The 22,974-nt window shown below is 39.4% G+C and overlaps 1 pseudogene; it reads left to right on the forward strand.

The window, feature by feature from the left end:
- The first annotated feature begins 6,125 nt into the window (after positions 1–6,125).
- On the forward strand, positions 6,126–7,206 carry LOC118636579 (annotated as a pseudogene).
- The last annotated feature ends 15,768 nt before the right edge of the window (positions 7,207–22,974 follow it).

Raw genomic sequence — 22,974 nt, forward strand, 5'->3', positions numbered from 1 at the left:
TCATTGATGTTTCTCTCTCTCTAAAATAAATGAAAACCTATTTAGAAAAAAATTAAAAATTCAGCTACTGGGAAATTTAAAATTACAGATGTGGCTACCATTTTATTTTTTATTGGGTAACATTGTTCTAGAAGGGCCCAAAAGAAAAATGAGGCCCATACTTTTCTTCAGGATGTGTCTTATACAACATCATGCCTCTAGATGTTTGCACTAACACTCTTAAAGGGTTCACATTCATATATGAAGAGTAATAAATGCATCTACATGAATTATGTTAATACCTAGAGATAGTTTTCAAGAAAATTGCCTATTCATATATATATTAGTTGTGATAATAATAATCCCAAGAGTTCACCATTTATCTTTAAAAAGTCTTGACTGAAGGTGGGAAGAAATGTCAAGCCAGATTTCTAATTACATGTCAAAGAAAGTTTTACCTATGAACAATTCAAAGAAACTAGAAAAAAAAATAGGACAAAGAAAGAATTTTAGAATATGGAAAAATAAACTCAGAAAAAATGCATATTCTAGTTAATAAATTGTTTGCACACATATTCTAATTAGGAGCCTTTCTTATAACTTTTCCAACGCTGAAGACTTCATGTACTTTTTTTTTTTTTTTTGGTTCAGATAGAGTGGGAGGGAGAGAGAGGAAGAGAGAGAGAGAGAGAAACATCGATGTGAAAGGGACACATCGAGTGGCTGCCACCCGCACGACCAACCAGGGCTGGGGACAAACTGCAACCGAGGTACATGCCCTTAGCGGGAACCGAACCCGGGTCTCTCCGGGCCGCAGGCCGACGCTCTAACCGCTGAGCCAAACCGGCCAGGGCCTTCATGTACTTTTATTTCTGATTGTTGTGTAAATACTTTAGCAAGAAATGTGATAGTAGAAACCCATCTAAAATCTTACTTGTATTTGTGTTTATAGTAGAAATTTGTATTAAAAAAAGATAAAGATGCATATTGGTTTTGTTAACTGAAATATCCATAGGGATGAACACAGTGTTTATTGACTAATTACATGTATTTTTCTCCTACTGAGCAGCTCTCTAAAGCAATGGTGTGTGTTACTGAAGGATATGAGGGAGGGGTAGATTCCTCTCAACTGCATTTCCTCCAAAAATCATTGTTCCTTTAATTTCCCATGACTTAACAAATGTCTTTCAGTAGAAGTTACTGGTGATCATTTTCTCCATTTAGATCTTGAGACTCCTCTTCATTGCCAGTCTAAACCACTATCACCTCTCATCCTGATGACTGTAAGGGTCCCTAACAGGTCTCCATTTCTCCACTCATGCACCCTACAATTTATTCTTCACACAAGAGCTAATAGCATGTTTTAAAAACATAAGTTAGAACCGGTCATTGCCCTCTTTACACCCTCTACTGGCTTCTAATTGCACATGGACTAAAATCTCTCATCTTGCCCTTAAGGTCCTACAAGATGTGGCACTGCTAACACCTCTGATTGCAAATCACACTCTTTCCTACCTTTTCTGTCCAAACTCCAGCCTCACCAACCTCTGTGCTGTTTGTTCCTGGAATGCCTTGGCCCCTCCCACTAGGTCTCTTCCCACCAAACTCATTTTGTCCCCAGGCCTTGTGCCTTTGTTAGTCACTCTACCTGAATGCACTGCTTCAGTCTTCATGCCACCTTCAATGAAAATCTGAATTAATTTTGTTGGTATAGTCATTGCTGAATTTATCTCGGTTATTTATTGTCATGGTAATGGGTAAACTGGGTGGACTGAATTTAGTGGAGTGTAATCTGAAAAGTTTCTCCCACTACTGCTCTCCAGACCAGGCATCTCCTCTGTTATCTCAGGATAATTGCCAATGCTAGGAAAGTCCCATTTTCAGATATTTAAAGAAGTAAAATATCAATCTACACTTTCATCTCATATCCTGATCTTCACTCCCTGGCACCCTATCCCCATTCCCAGGGCTATCTAGCAATTTCTTAGATGGCTTTAAAATTTTTTTTATCCTCACCCGAGGACATTTTTTTTGCATTTTATCTTCAGATAGAGCAAGAGGGAGAGAGGGAGAAAGAGAGAAAGAGAAACATTGACATGAGAGAGACACATCGAGTGGTTGCAACCCACGTGACCCCCAACAGGGCCGGGACAAAATGCGACCGAAGTACGTGCCCCTAGTGGGAACCAAGCCCAGAACTCTCTGGGCCACAGGCTGACGCTCCAACCTCTGAGCCAAACTGGCCAGGACCCTTAGATGCCTTTTGAAAAAAAAGGTAGACAGAGTTTGCTCTTTTCAATCCCCTGCTCTAACTTCTTCTCTTGCAATCACTGTGCTAATATGGCTCCTTTAGGTTACAGGATGTAGATGGGATGAAAGGTAAAAAAAAAAAAAAAAGACATTTACATAATTGGCGCTGGCTGATCTTTAGCTGACCTTCTAGTTTCCTTCTTCATTCTTCTTTCTTGAATCATTCCACATAGACTCCTTCTCCTAGGATCTTTCACCATAGCAGAATGTATCTTAGGTCAGGTCTTTTCAAGACAGCACAGGCCCAGTCTCCTTTCATGGAGTAGAATCCACTTGACCCATGAAGTCTTGTCTCATACAAGTCTAAGTACAGCTCACTCCTACTCTAACCATTTTTCTGCCTTCTATGGTCCAATCTATTGGCAGGAACTCAGTCAATGGCAATTCAATATGCACTAATTGAATTAAGAAATATTTTCCACCATATCATCTCTCAGAAGACAATCCTGAGTTCACTATAAAAGGATTGTTTCGGAGGTCCCAAACACACAACACAACACTATTAATTTAAGTAAGATGCATAATTATGGAAATCTCCAATTTTAATTTTATTCAACTTAAAAACATTACCAAGTCAATACAAAAAACTATACCAAGGATACTTTAAAAAGTATCATGTAATTCAGAGGAAGTAATAACCATAATGCTTCAATGATTTCTTCAAGTTGAAAATTCAGTGTGAACAGTCCAGTACTCAGAGGAACCAGGTCATTCATTCCTCCGCTATTGCCACCTGCATGTCATCGTACCTACTAAAGTCAGGTCTCCCACCCCATCTCCAGCCCTCCGCCATTCAACTTGAGACACAAAGATCGCAGAGATGGGTTGCTAATGCCAGATTGGGGGGTGATGTGGGGGTGAGGACGTATTCATAGGCACAAGGAGCTGTGAAAACCCAGGAACTCCTGTAGTGTCTATAGGTTTGTACACATGTATTCTGACATTTCCCACAACCTGTGTGTATCAGGGCCTATGAAAGGCACTGACAAATAGAAAGATCCCTAGGAAGTACCCTCCTGCTTAGCTGTTTGAGACATGGAGATATCTCAAAACAGTCATAACATCCCCTTTCACAATCCCCAAAGAGGAGTTTTAAAAAGTCTTTGCTATTCACTGTGTAAATAGTGAGGTCTAGGTTTCCCTCATTAAGTGCAGTAGGATAATAATGTCTCATTTATTTTTATTTATTTATTTTTTTATCCTCACCCGAGGACATTTTTCCATTTTTTGTTCAGGTAGAGTGGGAGGGAGAGAGAGGAAGAGAGAGAGAGAGAGAAACATCGACGTGAAAGTGACACATCGAGTGGCTGCCACCCGCACGACTGACCAGAGCCGGGGACAAACTGCAACTGAGGCACATGCCCTTTGCGGGAACCGAACCCGGGTCTCTCAGGACTGCAGGCCGATGCTCCAACCGCTGAGCAAAACCGGCCAGGGCTAATGTCTCATATTAACCAGGGTCTCCCCGCTCCTATTGCCCAGTACTCTCAGCTCCCATCCAAACCCCCCCCCCCACACACACACACACACTACCACTTATTTCAAATTGCAGCCAATGTTTTCTTGGCTCATTGTCCTGGCGCAGGGTTGCTACAACCTGAGTGTAAAGGAAAGTACATTACATCTTCTGTCTTCCAATATAAGCTTTTGTTTATATCTATTTGTTGTTGTTTTTTTTTGGTATTGATTCTAATATTCTGAGATAAACAATGGGCTTAAAAGGACGTTGCCTTGCCACTGTTTATAATAAATAAAGAATAAATTAAGTTTTTCTCAGCTGGGGATGGAGAGAGAGAGAGGGAGAGAGAGAGAGAGAGAGAGAGAGAGAGAGAGAGAGAGAGAGAGAGAGAGAAAAGATATTCTTTTTCAGAGACTTCAACTTTCCCCTGAAGGCAAGACTCAGCTACTTCAATGACTTTTTTCAGTGCATTTAAGAAGCTTTGGGGATGCTCTCCTGAGCCTCTCTAGGACTGTGGGAAAATTGATGGGGAGCTCTCCTGATGTTCTCTAATAGAAGGGGTTGAATAACTACACCAAGAGAAGTAGTGTGCCATTTGGACCTCAGGAACACCCGAGATCAGAGAACCAAAGGCCAATAGGATATTGTCTCACACATTTATGCATATATATCTATTCTCTCTCTCTCTCTTTCCTCTCCTTCTTTCCGTAATCCGCCTTCAGTTTTACACTTTCTAAAATCAGCTCAGCTTCCATCATAAGTTAGAGAGCATGGTGGTCAACAGACACAACATCTTACGTCCATGACCAAAGAAAAGCCAATTTCCTTTCTTAGTATTCGGTATTACAAATACTGGAAAAGGATGCTTGTTAACTTAGCTTTGGTTCCATGCCCACCACTAAAACAATCAATAGTAGGGACACAGATGAGGACATGTAAGAAAACAAAAAAGAATAGGAAAGACAAGTTGTATTGACAAAGCAAAAGTTATCTGCAACACAAAGAGAATTACACATATTTTAGAAATTTTGGGACTGACTATGGTAATGTAAACCAGATTTGCATCTAATCTACTAACCAAAGGCTATTAGGAACTGACAGCATCAAAGATTCAGGTACTTTCCTATTATCTGTCCTGCCATCCTTAGCATGGTGGCTACTCCCTTGTGGTCTCAAGAGGGTATAGCAGCTCCAGGCATCAAGGTCTCATACATCATCCACCAGCCAGAAGGGAAGGTGACTTTTCACTGTTACACCACAAGCCCATTCCTAAAATAATCATTTGCTAGGGGAATAAAATTGCTGTTTGGGATTACAATCATCGAAATTAATCCCAGCCTGCCTGGAGCACACATCCAATAATACCAGAAGTAAATCAAGTCTCTGTTAGCAAGAAGGGATGGCTAAGATTGGCTGTGGAGTTGGGAACCAGACAGGAGTGGAAGGGTAGAGTCATGGTGATTAGGAGATTGGTGACCAGAGGACATGTGTATGCCTCACAGTAACCTGAGGAAGTTTTGTGAACTTGAGAACCAAATGTTTTTTGTGGTAATCTTAGTGAGTGGCTCTACTGTGAAAAACAATAGAAAAACAATGAAAGCTGTGGGGATGGGGGTCATCTGGACAATCTTCAGACAATGGTGCCCACAGACTGAGAGGATTCTCATTAGCACACGTATCTTACTCCTTTTCTCCAAGAATATTTCTTCCAGTAATGTTATGCCATCTTGACATTTCTCAATCTAGTAACATTAGCTGTGAATCATTTAAAGAAACCCTATTTTCCCCACTGGGATCTCCAGCCTTGAGGTCAACTCTGGGAACTTCTAGATAGTCCTCCAATAAATCTTTGTTGCCTCAACTTAAACGAAGTTTGTTTCTATTATTCTCAACCAAGAATCCTGACTGGAATGCCTGTCCTTTGTAAAAAATAAATAAATAAATAAATAAATAAATAAATAAATAAATGCCTATCTATTCCATTAATTCAGAGTTGCAACTATATTCAGATATCAGATCTGCTGAAAGGAAGCAATAGAAACTAATTTTTAGTAAGGCTAAGAAATAGTTATCTATTTTATCTTCTTTTTGTACATATACAAATCAATTTCAGAAAAGATATGTTTATTCCTCAAACAAATGGATTTGTATCCCAATTCTATGTCTAGAAAAATGCATTTATATTTGTAAGGGACAAGGTCGAATTCTTCATAAAATACACATTCTATTAGATCATTGTGAAAACCTTGACCATTGAGGATATAAAGATAGTCACAAAATATTCAAGAAATAAAAATGAAAGGAGGGGCCTCCAGAATTCCCTGGGGCCAGCAGCTGCCTGAGCTGGGGCCTGGGGCTGCAGCTTTAGCACACTGCCATGGGCTGCTTGTCAAACCAGCAGTTTGCAGGTGGCTGCCCCAAGGTGCCAGAGGAGGTGCTGAATGACTCAGCCAGGGAAGCAGTGGAGCTACAGCTGCTGCACCATTCCCTACTTCTCTAAGTGGTTCAAGGCGCGCATGGGGTTCAGCTTCCTGTCCATGACCGCCTGCACTGGGGTGCGCTCGACACACTGGTGGGTGTCTTTGTGCACCAGAGTAAGCTGTATATGGAGGGCTTCTGGAGCCTGAAGGATGGTGAGGCAGTGGAGTTCACTTTTAAGAAGTCCACCAAGGCCCTGGCCAGTTTGGCTCAGCGGTTAGAGCGTCGGCCTGCGGTCCGGAGAGACCCGGGTTCGGTTCTCGCTAAGGGCATGTACTTCGGTTGCAGTTTGTCCCCGGCCCTGGTTGGTCGTGCGGGTGGCAGCCACTCGATGTGTCCCTTTCACGTCGATGTTTCTCTCTCTCTCTCTCTTCCTCTCTGTCCCTCCCACTCTATCTGTACAAAAGATGAAAAAATGTCCTCGGGTGAAGATTAAAAAAAAAAAGAAGTCCACCAAGGGCCTGGAATCTATTGGAGTCACCGGTCCTCGTGGGGTGTTCTGTATTGGGACTGAGAGGCTGCCAAAAGGGAGAACATGCAGAAGCGCAGATCAAAGGGAGATGCTACAGCTGTGGAGGGCTAGACCAGCGGTTCTCAACCTGTGGGTCACGACCCCTTTGGGAGTCGAACGACCCTTTCACAGGGGTAGCCTAAGACATAACAGAAGCAAAATTACAGTTATGAAGCAGCAACGAAAATAATTTTATGGTTGTGGGTCACCACAACATGAGGAACTGTATTAAAGGATTGCGGCAGGAGGAAGATTGAGAACCACTGCTAGACTATCATGCCAAGGAATGCAAGCTGCCCCCCACCCCCAGCCCAAGAAGTGCCACTTCTGCCAGAACATCAGCCACTTGGTGGCCTCATGTCCACTGAAGGCCCAACAAGCCCCCAGCTCACAGGGAAAGCCAGGCTACTTTTGGGATGAAGAAGAAGAGGCTCATAGCCTTGTGCTGCTCCCAGATGCCCAGAACTGAACCACAGTGGGTAGGGGTAGGGTGGGGGACTATCCTTTTGTGATTAGAAAGTTTCAAGGAGCAGGAATCAATTGGCAGAATGGAGAAAGTGAGGACAGGGTGGGTAGGGGGCAGCTGGCACTGCCATGTGTCTCTGGCCAGGTTCCACAGCATCACCCCTTCTTCCCCCATGGCAGGGGGGAAGGGTGAGGCAAAGAACTCTGACCACACTCTATCCAAATGCATGCCAGGGTTTTGGGGAAATCCCTCCACCCCCAGGATCTCCAGCTTTTGAAAGTGGGCTGGATAGGGAAGTTGTTTTCCTTTTAAAGAAGGCTACATAATAGCAATATTTTTCCTGCCAGAGTGAAAAGATTAGCATGAGACCAGGTTGATGAACCCAGCCCATAAACGACTACATTCTGTGGGAGGGAATCTCTCAGGGGTGTGGCAGGGTTTTTCCACATCTCATCTCCTCATAACCCACTCTTGGGATAGGGTGCTGAGAATTGTCCCAAGCAACGGGTTATGACAATAGGCAAAAGGGATGCTTGGGAAACAGCTGCAGACCTGCTGCTCCTAAGCTCACTCCTACCCCATTTCTGGGCCAATACAATTTTATTTATTTGGTCCCTTGGATAACTGCATCTTGGGTCCCATTTTCTCCAGGATGCTAGCTGCACTAGATGTGGGCAAATGATATATCTTGTGCATTTTAACTTTTTGTGTAACATAAATATTTTGGTTTTGTATTTTTGTATGTTTTAATCTAAGGCCCTCACTCCTGCACCATACTCTCAGGTATATGAGCAATCTCAGGGATGAGTGGGCAGCAGCTCCGGGTCTGCATAGCAAGAAGACTTTTTGTTGTTGTAGCATCAGGGAGAACAACTATCTGGAGTGTATAGCCTATTGAACTACCTCATTTTTACCAATTAGAGCTGGCTTTTCTACCATAGTGCCCTTTTAAAACCCTTCCACCTTCAATGTTTTGTGGAAGGCTAAATTTTAACTGGGTGGTCCCATTACTCGATTTCCTTCTACTAGAAGATTGGAAATTAGTCTGAACAGGAATAGGTGGTTGATGCAGAGGTTAGGAGAGGCTGGGCTAGGTGAAAGGCACAGAGGGGAAGCCAAGATTAGGTGCAGGCTGGATAGATATGTATAACCAAGGATTCCTGTTCCAGACCTGTAATCTCAGGGTTTGAGACTCACATTACATATCAGATCCACCCCTCACTGGACTTGGCTAGGCTTACCATGTACAACAAGGTGTATGTGTGTGTGTTTGAAAGAAAAAATATGAGTTGGTAAAGATAGGTTTTAAGAACAATACCTCTCGCTCTGGCCAGTTTGGCTCAGTGGTTAAAGCATCAGCCCCCGGACCAGAGAGTCCGGAGTTTGGTCCCGCTAAGGGCATGTACCTCGGTTGCAGTTTGTCCCTGGCCCCAATTGGGGTTGTGTGGGTAGCGGCCACTCAATATGTCTCTCTCACATTGATGTTTCTCTCTCTTCCTCCCGCTCTATCTGAAGAAAATGCAAAAGTGTCCTTGGGTGAGGATTAAAAAAAAAAAAAAAGAATAAACCTCTCTACCCATCTTGAGCTGCCCAGGGATGGATATATGAAATAATGACTAAATTCCTTAACCTTTAAAAATTCTTTGCTTTTCCTCCTTGGCTTCCAGAGAGACCATAAGTGATGGCTTCTTTGTGGTGCCCAGAGCCAGTGTCCTGCCTGCTGCAGCAGTGATTAGTGTCATAGTAGCTAAAGGAGAAAAGTGGGTTTCGTTTACATGTTGTAAGATCACTGAAAACCTACCTTGCTGTGTTGAAATGGGGCAAATGCAATAAAATGCACTGGGTGATGTGTGTCTGGTCCTGGGTTCTTGTCTCCCCCAATTGCTGCCCCCTCTAGTTATTGTATTTGTCTGGGCTTTGCAGAACTTCACAGTAGCTGATTGGCTGATTGCTAGGTGGCCTAGTTTGTGTAAATGTGTTGGTCTTTCTCTATGTTCTTTTGGGGGTTTATTGTTTACAAACTTCATTTTGTATTCAGAAAAATAGCCAAAGTATCTTTGACAAAAGGTTCTGCACCAGGCAAAAAAGATCTGAAACATAAGCTTGGGGACCCCTCTTCTTGAAGTGGGGGTTTTGAACCATCATTTCTTTTGCTTCCTCTTCCCTGATTTCCTATTTTGGACCATATCTTCTGTCCTAAAATCTTGACTCCTACGCTATTTCTTCTATCCACCAAAAACCCGTATACCCTATCTACCCACACACATATAAACATTTAATGGATGGGGTGTACAGAAATTCTGAAGAAGCCAAGAATACTCCATCCCTTCTTAATATCCTGAGTTAAGATCGTTCCTTGATATATGATACATGCCAAACACTTAGATTGCTATACTTTAATCTCTAATCCTAGTGTAAAGAGAAGCAATGAGGGGGCCTTTCATTTTGAAAGTGGTGTTGGGAGACCAAGAAAGGGAAGATGAATGTATATCAAAGTCACTCAGGGACTTTTATGTAGGTGCAAAAAAATTATGTCAAAATAGACACTAGGTTGTTTAATAGGACACAGACGAATGTAACTATGTGTTTACTGCTAAAAACCAGAGCTTTGTGTGGAATCTTGAATTTATAGGGTGGTAGGGAGGGAGGATAGAAAAACATATACCTGTCTGTTCTTTCCCTGATTTCTTCTCGTATCTGAACTGATGGAGACTGAGCTGCCTTGGGCTTTGTGGACCTCCATCATTGGGACTGTTTATTTGATGGTTGATTTTGCTGTGCCGAATACTTCCAATTGCTATCTATCATTTTGTAAAACACATGCTGACTTTTTTCCTGGGAAAATAAAATAAATGAATAAAGAAAACAAAAATGATGTCCAGCCGGTGTGGTTCAGTTGTTGAGTGTCGACCCATGCACCAAGAGGCTGCCGGTTTGATTCCCCATCAGGACATACGCCCAGGTTGTGGGCCCAATCCCCAGTGGTGGGCATGCAGGAGGCAGCCAATTGATGTCCTCTCTCATCGATGTTTCTATCTCTCTCTCTCTAAAATCAAGTAAAAAAAAAAGAAAACAAAAATGAAAGGAGGAATAGTAACATGCATGAACTAAATCAATATTATTCTCATTGCTACCTAGTGAACATGTTCTAGCTGAATATTTAACAATTAAAATAACAAATTACTTTGATTATTATCAATTAATATATTTAAATAGTATCAATAAGAAACCCAGTACTAAATAATGAAGAACTATAAGATTTGAAAAGAGCGCCCTGGCTGGTTTTGCTCAGTGGTTAGAGCGTTGGCCTGCGGTCCAGAGAGACCCGGGTTCGGTTCCAGCATATACCTCGGTTGCAGTTTGTCCCGGCCCTGGCTGGGTTGTGCGGGTGGCAACCATTCGATGTGTCCCTTTCAGGTCAATGTTTCTCTCTCTCTCTCTCTCTCTCTCTCTCTCTCTCTCTCTCTCTCTCCCCCTCTCACTCTATCTGAACAAAAATATCGAAAAATGTCCTCGGGTGAGGATAAAATAAATAAATAAATAAAATAAAAATAAAATTTGAAAAGAGCAATAATTAGTAACAAAGAAGAGTTCAGGACCAGATGGTTTCATTGGTGAATTTTACCAAACATTTAAAGACTTAATACTGATCCTTCTCAAACTCTTCCAAAGAACTGAAGAGTGGGAACACTTATAAACTCATGTTACAAGGTCAGAATTACCCTGATACCAAAACCAGACAAGAACACTACAAGAAAAGAAAATTACAGGCCAATCTACCTGATAAACGTAGATGCAAAAATCTTCAACAATATACTAGCAAACAGAATTCAACAATACATTAAAAGTATCATACATTATGGTCAAGTGGTATTTTTCTCTGAGACGCAATGATATTTCAATATATGCGAATCAAGAAATGTGATATATCACATTAGCAAAATTAAGGTTAAAAATCATATGATTCGTGACTCATTGGTTGAGCATCGACCCATGCACCAAGAGGTCGCCAGTTCGATTCCCAGTCAGGACACATGCCCAGGTTGTGGGCCAAATCCCCAGTGGGGGGCATGCAGGAGGCGGCCAATCAATGTCCTCTCTAATTGATGTTTCTATCTCTCTCTCCCTCTCACTTCCTCTCTCTCTAAAATCAATAAAGAAAAAAACTTTAAAAAATCATATAATCATTTCAAATGATGCAGAAGGAGCACTTGACAAAATTCAACATCCTTTAATGATAAAAACTTGGTATGGAAGGAACATGCTTCAAGATAATAAAAGCCATATATGATAAGCCCATACCTAATACCATATTCAACAGTGAAAAGACAAAATATTTTCCTGTAAGATCAGGAACAAGACAAGGGTGTCCATTCTCACCATTTTTATTTAACATAATACTAGAATTTTTAGCCAGGGTAATTAGGGAAAAAAAGTAATAAAAGGCATCCAAACCAAAAACTAAATAGAATTGTCTCTGGTTGCAGATGACATGATCGTATATATAGGAATCTCAAAAGGCTAAGAAAACCTTTTAAAAGTAATAAATGAATTCCATAAAGTTGCAAGATAGAAATCAGCAAACAGAAAAATCATTTGTCTTTCTAGATACTAACAGTAAATATAAAAAAAAAATTAAGAAAGTTATCCCATTTTGAATATCAAAAAACAAAACAATACAAAACAAAAAAACATATTTATTCAACCAAGTTGGTGAAATATCTGTACACTGAAAACTATAAAATATTGATAGAAAAAACATAAATAAGTGGAAAGATATATGGTATTCCTGGGTTGGAAGAATTTATATTGTTAAAATGTCCACTCTATCCAAAGAGATCTACAGATTTAATACAATCTCTGTAAAAATTTCAATGACATTTAAAAAAAAATTATTTATTTTTTTCACAGATGTTTCTCCTTTTTTACCCCATTGGCACCCCCCTCCCCAGCCCACCCCCCACCCCGTCCCAGGCTTTGTTGTCCATGTCTATTGGTTATGTATACATGCATATAAGTTCTGTGGTTTATCTCTACCTCCCCACCCCCTCTTCTGAGGGATGTCAGTCTGTGCCCTACTTCCATGTTTCTGGGTCTACCGTATTCCTCAGACTGTTATGTTCATTATATTCCGTATATAAGTGAGATCATGTGGTATTTGTCTTTTTCTGCTTGGTTTATTTCACTTAGGATAATGCTTTCCAGGTCCCTCCATGTCGTCTCAAAGGATAAGAGATCTTTCTTTCTTACAGATGCATAGTACTCCATTGTGTATATGTACCACAGCTTTGTTATCCATTCGTCTACTGATGGACACTTGGGCTGTTTCCAGATCTTAGCTATTGTAAATAGTGCTGCTATGAACATGGGGGTACATATATTCTTGCTGATTGGTGTTTCAGGCTTCTTAGGGTATATTCCTATAAGCGGGATCACTGGGTCAAATGGAAGTTCAATTTTTAATTTTTTGAGGTAACACCATATTGTTTTCCATAGTGGCTGCACCAGTCTGCATTCCCACCAGCGGTGTACTAGAGTCCCCTTTTCTCCAAAGCCTCGCCAACACTTGTTGTTTAATGATTTATTGATGGCGGCCATTCTGACAGGTGTGAAGTGATACCTCATTGTTGTTTTAATTTGCATCTCTCTGATGATTAGTGATGATGAGCATTTCTTCATATGTCTCTTGGCCATTTGTATGTCCTGTTCGGAGAGGTGTCTATTCAGCTCCTCTGCCCATTTTTTAATTGGGTTCTTTGTCTTCCTTTTGTGGAGTTGTATGAGCACTCTACATATATTGGAAATTAACCCCTTGTCTGATATAACATTGGCAATGATGTTCTCCCATACAGTGGGTTCCCTTTCCATTTTGATGCTTGTTTCTTTTGCTGTGCAGAAGCTTTTTAGTTTGATGTAGTCCCATGTATTCATTTTTTCCTTTGTTTCTGTTGCCTTAGGTGATGTATCAGTGAAAATTCTGCTCCGTATGATGTCCGAAATTTTGTTGCCTATATTTTCTTCTAGAATTTTTATGGATTCACGAGTCACATTTAAGTCTTTTATCCATTTTGAGTTTATTTTTGTGTATGGTGTAAGTTGATGGTCTAGTTTCATTTTTTTGCATGTAGCTGTCCAATTTTCCCAACACCATTTATTAAAGAGGCTGTCTTGACTCCACTGTATGCTCTTGCCACCTTTGTCAAATATTAATTGAGCATATTTCCTTGAGTCCATTTCGGGGTTCTCTACTATGTTCCAAGGGTCTACATGCCTGCTCTTGTGCCAGTACCAGGCTGTTTTGATTACAGTGGCTTTGTAGTATAACCTGATATCTGGTATTGTGATCCCACCTACTTTGTCCTTCTTTTTCAGAATTGCTGTGGCTATTCGGGGACTTTTTTGGTTCCATATGAACTTTTGAAATATTTGTTCTAGTTCTGTGAAATATGTCGTTGGTATTTTGATGGGGATTGCATTGAATCTATAGATTGCTTTGGGTAGTATGGACATTTTAATGATGTTAATTCTTCCAATCCATGAACAAGGTATGTGCTTCCACTTTTTTATATCTTCCTCTATTTCTTTTTTCAATGTCCTGTTGTTTTCTGCAAATAGGTCCTTTACTTCTTTGGTTAAGTTTATTCCTAGGTATCTTAATTTTTTTCCATGATGGTAAATGGGATTGTTTTTTTAGTTTCTCTTTCTGTGAGTTCGTCATTGGTGTATAAGAATGCCGTCGATTTTTTGACGTTAATTTTGTATCCAGCTACTTTGGCAAGTTCATTTATTAAGTCTAGTGAATATTTGATGGAGTCTTCAGGGTTTTCTATGTATAATATCATGTCATCTTCAAATAATGACATTTTCACTTCCTCCTTTCCAATTTGGATCCCTTTTATTTTTTCCTCTTGTCTGATTGCTGTGGCTAAGACTTCCAGTACTATGTTAAATAAGAGTGGAGAAAGTGGACATCCCTGTCTTGTTCCTGTTCTTAATGGAAATGCTTTTAGTTTCTGCCCATTGAGTATGATGTTGGCTGTAGGTCTTTCATATATGACCTTTATTATGTCAAGATATGATCCCTCTATTCCCACATTGCTGAGCGTTTTTATCAGAAATGGATGCTGGATTTTGTCGAATGCTTTTTCAGCATCTATTGATATGATCATGTGGTTTTTATTCTTCATTTTGTTTATGTGGTGTATCACATTTATTGATTTGTGAATATTGTACCAGCCTTGCATCCCTGGAATGAATCCCACTTGGTCATGGTGAATAATTTTTTTCATGTATTGCTGGATCCGATTTGCTAGTATTTTGTTCAGGATTTTGGCATCTATGTTCATCAGGGATATTGGCCTGTAGATTTTTTTCTTTGTAGTATCTTTTTCTGGTTTTGGATTTAGAATTATGCTGGCCTCATAGAAAGGCTTTGGAAGTCTTCTTTCTTCTTGAATTTTTTGAAATAGTTTGAGGAGAATGGGTGTTAGTTCTTTTTTGAATGTTCGGTAAAATTCCCCCGTGAAGCCATCTGGGCCTGGGCTTTTGTTTGATGGGAGAGTCTTGATTACCTCTTCAATTTCCTTAGTTGTTATTGGTCTGTTCAAGTTTTCTATCTCTTCCCGGACCAGTTTTGGGAGACTGTGTGTTTCTAGAAATTTGTCCATTTCGCTTAGATTGTTGAATTTATTGCCATATAGTTGTTCATAGTAGCTATTAACGATCTTTTGTATTTCGGTGGTGTCGGTTGTTACCTCTCCTCTTTCATTTCTGATTTTGTGTATTTGGGTTCTCTCTCTTTGTTTCTTGGTGAGTCAAGCTAAGGGTCCAACAATCTTGTTTATCTTTTCAAAAAACCAGCTCTTTGTTTCATTGATCCTTTGAATTGTTTTTTTGTCTCTATGTCATTGATTTCTGCTCTGATCTTTACTATTTTCTTCCTTCTACTTGCTCTGGGGTTTTCTTTTTGTTTGCTTTCTAATTCTTTAAGTTGTGAGGTTAGACAGCCTATTAGAAATTTTTCATGTTTCTTGAGGTAGGCCTGTAGTGCTATGAACTTCCCTCTCAGAACTGCTTTCACTGCATCCCATAGATTTTATGTTGTTTTGTGTTCATTTTCATTGCTTTCCAGGAAGTTTTTGATTTCTTCCTTGATCTCCTCGGTAACCCATTCATTGTTTAATAACATGCTGTTTAGCCTCCATGTGTTGAAATGTCTTTGCATGTTCTTGTTGCAATTGATTTCTAGTTTCATGCCATTGTGATCTGAGAAGATGCTTGATATGATTTCAATCTTCTTGACCTTGTAGAGACTTAGTTTGTGTCCTAATATGTGGTCTATCTTTGAGAATGTCCCATGTGCTCTTGAGAAGAAAGTGAATTCTGCAGTTTTGGGGTGTAATTCTGTGTAGATTACTATTAAATCCATTTGGTCTAGTGCTTCATTTAGAGTCTCTGTTTCCTTGTTAATTTTTTGTCTAGAGGATCTATCCAGTGGTGTCAACGGGGTGTTGAAGTCCCCTGCTATGATCGTATTGCTGTCGATTTCTCCTTGGAAGTCCTCCAGAAGATTTTTAATATATTTTGGTGCTCCTATATTGGGTGCATATATATTTATCAAGGTTATATTTTCTTGTTGGATAGATCTTTTCAATATTATGTAGTGGCCTTCTTTGTCTCTAGTTATGGCCTTCATTTTGAAATCTATTTTATCAGATATGAGTATTGCTACCCCAGCTTTTTTTTGCTTTCCATTTGCTTGGAAAATTTTTTTTCCATTCCTTCACTTTCAACCTATGTGAGTTTTTTGTTGTGAGGTAGGTCTCTTGTAAACAACATATAGATGAGTCATGCTTTCTTATCCAATCAGCTACTCTGTGTCTTTTTATGGGAGCATTCAATCCATTTACATTTAAGTTGATTATTGATATGTACTTATTTATTGCCATTTTTGTTTAGTGTGGTTCTATTTTTCTTCCTATTTCTCCTGCTAATAACAGTATTCCTTTTAACATATCTTTCAGTGCTGGTTTGGTGCTAATGTATTCCCTTAGCCTTTTTTTTTGTCTGGGAAGCTCTTTATTTGACCTTCTATTTTGAGTGATAGCCTTGCTAGGTAGAGTAGTCTTGCATTCAGATCCTTGTTTTTCATGACCTTGATTACTTCATGTCATTCCCTTCTGGCCTGTAGTGTTTCTTGTGAGAAGTCAGCTGAGAGCCTTATGGGGTTTCTTTTGTAGGAAACCTGTTGCTTATCTCTTGTTGATTCTCTCTTTGTCTTTAATTTTTAGCATTTTAATTACTATGTGTCTTGGTGTGGGCCTGTTTGGGTTCTTCTTACTTGGACTCTCTCTGCTTTTTGAACTTGAATGCCTTTTTCCTTCGCCAAATTAGGGAAGTTTTCTGTCACTATTTTTTTGAATATATTCTCTATCCCTTGCTTATTTTCTTCTTCTTCGGGGACTCCTATGATGCGAATATTATTACATTTCCAGTTGTCCCACAGTTCTCTTAAGCTGTCTTCCTGTTTTTTAATAGTTTTTTCCTTTTGGTTTTCTGATTGGTTGATTTTTTCTATCCTGTCTTCTAATTCACTGATCCGGTCCTCAGCTTCCTCTACTCTGCTTTTTAAACCTTCCAATGTGTTTTTCATTTCTGATATGTCATTTTTTGTCTCTTCTTGATGGTTTTTAATTTCCAGTTGGCTTATTTTCAGCGTCTCTATGTCCTTACTCATGCTGTTGAGCTTCCTCAACATCATGGCTCTGAATTCTAGCTCTGTTAATATGCTTAACTGCTCCACATTGATCTCATCTTCGGTGGAGGTGTCTTGCTCTTTCATTTGGCTTCTGTTTCTGTGTTTCACCATTTTGGCTATCACAGTGGGCTTTGGAGCCTATCAAGTTGTCCCTGTGGGTGTTGGTGTTCTGCTGTTTGTCACTCCCTCTCTTGGGTTTAGATGAGTGAATGAGGGCCCATGTTAAACACCACTGTCAAGTTTTACTTTCCTGGTTAACGTTGCTATCCCAGGAGAGGCACTGTTATACTGTAGCTTTTTGGCTGGAGGCTAGCAGTCGAGGTTACTTGATGAGTTTTGGGTTGTCAGTTGATTGAAAAACTCCCTCAGGTGCTCAGCATAAGTGGATTTCCCAAGGGAGGGGCAGATGCTGGTTGTTAGTGAGCCTCAATTAGCACTTCAGTGGCCCACAGGGTGGGGTTGGATCTCTGAGGGAGGGGCTGCTGCCTCTCCCCAGAGTCCTGGGAAGGAGCAATATGGCCACTGTGCTACGTGGCAGCAACTCAGCAAAAGCTCTGAGTGCCCTCCAAATCCGAGTGTCCCCACACAGTTCCAGTCCAGTCTGCTTTCCCTCTGCCGGAGGCCAAGGTGAGTGGCTGTGGCTTTTTTAGCCTCTGTCCCGGCTCTGCGCTGTGGAACCGCTTGGGAGTGTAACCCGATGGTGCCACTCCCAGCTAAGGCCGCTGCCGACCTGGGCTCCCAGCCCCCGTCTCCAACCTTTGCAAGCCTACCAGGTTCGAGTCAGTGTCCCTGGTTATATGGTCCTCACAAGATGCCTTTCTGTTGGTTTTTCTCGTCGATTTGTCTGTGTTATAGTTGTAATTCCAGTTTGGTTCTGGGAGACGGTCTGTGTAGCTTTCGTTCACTTTGCCGCCATTTTGGAATTCCCAATGACATTTTTCATAAAAAAGAAAAACAATTTTAGAATTCATATTGAATCAGAAACTAACCTGTATAGAAAAAGCAATACTGAGCAAAAAGAACAAAGCTGGAGGCATCATACTTCCTCACTTCAAACTATACAGCAAAGCTATAATTATCAAGAAAACCATGGTACTGGCATAATACAGACACAAAGACCACTGAAACAGAATAGAGAGCCCAGAAAGAAACTCATATATATACTGTCAGCTAATTTTCAACACAGTCATAAAGAAAACACAATGGGGACAAGGATAGTCTCTTCAATGTATGGTGCTAGGAAACTGGCAATCTACGGGTAAAAGAATGAAATTAAATCCTTATCTTACACCATACACAAAAATCAACCTGAAATGGATTAAAGGCTTAAATGTAAGATCTGAAACTATAAGATTTCTAGAAGAAAACATAAAGGCAAAGCTCCTTTACATTGGTCTTGGCAATGATTTTTTGTAATTCATACTAAAAGCACAGACAATTAAAGCAAAAATAAATAAGTTGGACTATATAAAACTGAAAGGTTTTTGCACAGAAAAGGAAACAATCAACAATATGAATAGGCAATCTACAAAATGAGAGAAAATATTCACAAACCATATATATATATGTATATTATATAATATACATATATATATATAATATACATATATATATATATAATGAGTTAATAGCCAAAATATATAAGGAACTCATGCAACTCAACAGCAAAAAAATCAAATAACTTAATTAAAAATGGACAAAGGGCCCTGGCCAGTTTGGCTCAGCGGTTGGAGCGTAGGCCTGTGGTCCAGAGAGAACCGGGTTCAGTTCCCGCTAGAGACACATACCTCGGTTGCAGTTTGTCCCCAGCCCTGGTTGGTCGTGCAGGTGGCAGCCACTCGATGTGTCCCTTTCACGCTGATGTTTCTTTCTCTCTCTCTCTTCCTTTCCCTCCCACTCTATCTGAACAAAAAATGGAAAAATGTCCTCGTGTAAGAATTAAAAAAAAAAAAAATGGGCAAAGGGCCCAGCCAGTGTGGCTCAGTGGATTGAGCATCATCCCATGGACTGAGAAGTCCTGGTTTGATTACTGGTCAGGGCACATGTCCAGGTTACGGGCTCAATCCCCAGTAGGGGGTGTGCAAGAGGAGCTGATTGATGTTTCTCTTCCACATTGATGTTTCTCTCTCTCTCACTCTCTCTCTCTCTCTCTCTCCCCCCTCCTCTCTCTAAAAAAATCAATAAAGCCCTGGCCAGTTTTGCTCAGCAGTTAGAGCATTGGCCTGTGGTCCAGAGAGACCCGGGTTCAGTTCCCACTAAGGGCACATACCTTGGTTGCAGTTTGTCCCTGGCCCTGGTTGGATTCTGTGGGTGGCAGCCACTCGATGTATCCCTTTCACATTGATATTTTTCTCTCTCTCTCTTCCCCTCTCTCTCCCTCCTAGTCTACCTGAACAAAAAATGGAACAATGTCCTTGGGTGAGAAATAAATAAATAAACAAACAAACAAATAAATATTTTTTAAAAATGGACAGCCCTGGCCGGTTTGGCTCAGCGATTAGAGCATTGGCCTGCAGACTGGAGAGTCCTGGGTTTGGTTCCTGCTAAGGGCACGTACCTCGGTTGCAGTTTGTCCCCGGCCCCGGTTGAGGTTGTGTGGGTGACAACCAGTCGATGTATCTCTCTCACATCCATGTTTCTCTCTTCCTCCCTCTCTCCCTCCTGCTCTAAAGATAAATGCAAAAAAAAAAAAAAATGGACAAAGAACTTGAATAGACATTTTCAAAAGAAGACATAGAAATGGCCAACAGGTATATAAAAAGATGATCAACACCACTAATCATCAGAAAAATGGAAATCTAAAGCACAATGAAATATTTCCTCACACCTTGATAGAATAGCTATTATCAAAACGTCAAAACATTACTAAGCTGTGCAGAAAAGGAGACCCTTGTGCACTGTCCTAAATTGGTATGGCCATTATAAAAAACAGTATAGATTTCCTCAAAAAATTAAAAATGGAGCTAGGGGCAGGGTTTGTACTGACATCAGACCCTTTAACCATGCCTTGTCCCAAAATAAAACACTTGGGCTGTTTCTAGTCTTTTAACTCACATTCAATTCATAGGGGAAATAATTCTGGAGACACTAAGTAGATTGTTTCATGATTTTTGGTTAGTGCAAAGAGCAGTAGAATGACTTGGGGTCAGAAGACCAGGGTTCAAACTTGAACACTGTTACCTTGTGACCTTTGGCAAAATAATCCAACCCTCTGCTTATCCATAGAATTTGGACAATAACACCTACTATTTTCTGTGACTAGCATGAGACAATTTGTGCTGTACTAAATAAGGTATTTTAAATATGAATTTACTGGGTTAGGGGTAGGATTAGTTGATGATTAACTCAGAACAAAAAAAAATCATAAAATTATAACTATATAACTTTATTACTTAACTATAAGCCTTAAAAATCATATAATGTTTTCCTATTGCAATTCAATTACATTATGGCAATTTGAGAAATTCCTGACAAATATAAAAAAGGTAAAAATTATCCATATTGTCATGACCCAAGGAAAGCCAGTTAGTGTTTCATATAAAGATCTAAGCTTATTATATCAACATAGATATAGATAAGATATACTTTCATAACTAAAATATATAATGCATCTGTATACATATATAGCATTAATCAGAATTTATTTGCTATTTCTCTTCTATTTAAAATTTTAGTTCCAATTTTCAACCTAAAGCTATTTTATTCATTAGTGAGGAACTACTTTATATAACAATCTTTGTGAATCTTTTTTGATTACTTTTTTCTACCAAATTACATACAATAAAATAACTGGTTCAAAGGGGTTGAGGAATTTGAAGATTTTGAAACACTTTTTTTGAAGAAAATAAATTTTTTAAAATTTTAATTTAATTTTTCATCAGAATATAACTAAAATTGTAAATAAAAGAAATAGCAAATAAATTCTGATTAGTACTATGTATGTATGCATATAAATCATATATGTATAAATCACATGTTTATATTCATGTGTACATATTCCAGTTATAGAAGTATATCTTATAACACAGCTATATCTATGTTGCTGTGATGGTTAGAGAAGAGAGTCTGACCCTGGAGTCAGAATACCTTTTACAGAGCTATGATCCTAACATATATTAATACTGTGATCTTGATCAATTTATTTGCCCCATCTGACAAATGTTGATATATTAAGCTTGGTTACTTTCTTTACCTTTGATCGTATGTGGCCCACTCCCATGCAGAAATCAACGATCTTTTCATGCAGGTAAAAATATTATCTAGAGATCTCAATTTTTATAATGGAATGTAAACTCTACACCTGGTGTAAAATCCTTTTATAAGGAGACAGAAGCCCAAATCAAGAAGTACAATCTCAAATTCTGTGCTATTAAGCTCCCATAAAAATTTGATACAAAGGAGTGAAACTTTATCTCAACTGCATATGTTTTATGAAAAAACTGGATTATCATTCATTGATAATAGCATGCATTGATACTGTTGATAATATGTATTGCTAGAGTTCTTAAACATAAAATAATGTTGTTACCAGGGAAGTGTTTAACAAAATCCAAAGCCTGTAGTTCTGTTTTACTCATATCTACTACCCGAGGTTTTTGCTAATATGCCAAAATGTACCAAGGTAGGAAAGATTAGTAGGGGAACTAGAATATTGTTTTCTTTCTACAAATGATAAACTTTCCATTAATAATAAGAAATTTGGTTGCCTATTATTTCTAATGACTATATAATTGATTATATTTTTATTTTCTTCTTTGACTGTTAAAAATTTCAAGACAAATTTGAAATTTATAAGAATTAAGTCTACTCTAACGTTTGATGTATGTTTCAGGTATCTATTGCTGCAGAACAAACCACATAAAAACTTAGTGGCTTAAACATTATTTTTCAATATTCTGTGGGTTAGTTTAGGATATCTCATGCAGTTGCAGTCAGAAGGAGGCTGGGCTGGGGCATCTAAATGTTCAATTGGGCAATATATCCAAGATGGCTTCTTGCTGACATATCCGGCAACTTAGCTGAAGTGGCTAGCCCAACGTAGGGCAGGACAAGTCTCAGTCTCACTCTGTCTCTCTTCCCCTACACTTGTTCCCCCACCTCCACTGTGCCCCTTTCAGCCTCTCCACATGGCTTCCTCACTACATGGTGGTCAGAGGGTAGTGGAACTTTTTACATGACTGCTAGCTGTACCAAGAGCAAATATCCTAAGGAGGAAACTGGGGGCAGCCACAAAGGTTTTTTCTGACTCAGTGTCACAACTTAGGCAGCATCACTTCTATTGTATTTTATTGGTACAAAGCAATTCACTGCTTCAGTGCCAATTCAAGGAAAGGGAACTGCAAAAGCATGTGAATACCCGGAGATATGATTTATTGTGGATCATCTTTAGAGACTATGTACCACAATATAATTACTTTTTCCTTTGTTTTATAGTGGATCTTTACTTTAGTACTTTCTTATATATATTTATTATGCTTTTCAGTTTTATAGAGAAGTTGAAATAATAAATGATAAATATTTGTATAAATGGAATACTGATCCTACATAATACAAGGTATGTTATGAGAATTGCTTGAGTTAATAAATATATGAATAATTTGTAAATAATATCATACTATAGTAATGATAAGTTTAAAAATAATTTGTCATGGGTATTTTTATTTTTGTTGGAATTGTAAGGATTTTTGCTTCAGACCAATGCTCTTAATGTCAGTCAAGTGATCTCTGAGTACATGATGAGATAAGAGAGAGGGACTTGGTTACCTGGGCTAAACAGAAGGAAATGGAATTATGTCCCAATAAAATTTCTGGAAACCTTTACATGGTTCTATTAAAATATAATCAGCTGAACCAAATATTAACATTTTATTTTATTTTATTTTTTTATCCTCACCTGAGGACATTTTTTGTTCAGGTAGAGTGGGAGGGAGAGAGAGAGAGAGAGAAACATCGATGTGAAAGGGACACATCGAGTGGCTGCCACCCGCACGACCGACCAGGGCCGGAGACAAACT

Source organism: Molossus molossus, unplaced genomic scaffold (genome assembly GCF_014108415.1).
Source record: "Molossus molossus isolate mMolMol1 unplaced genomic scaffold, mMolMol1.p scaffold_m16_p_2, whole genome shotgun sequence".
In the NCBI taxonomy this organism is placed as follows: Eukaryota; Metazoa; Chordata; class Mammalia; order Chiroptera; family Molossidae; genus Molossus; species Molossus molossus.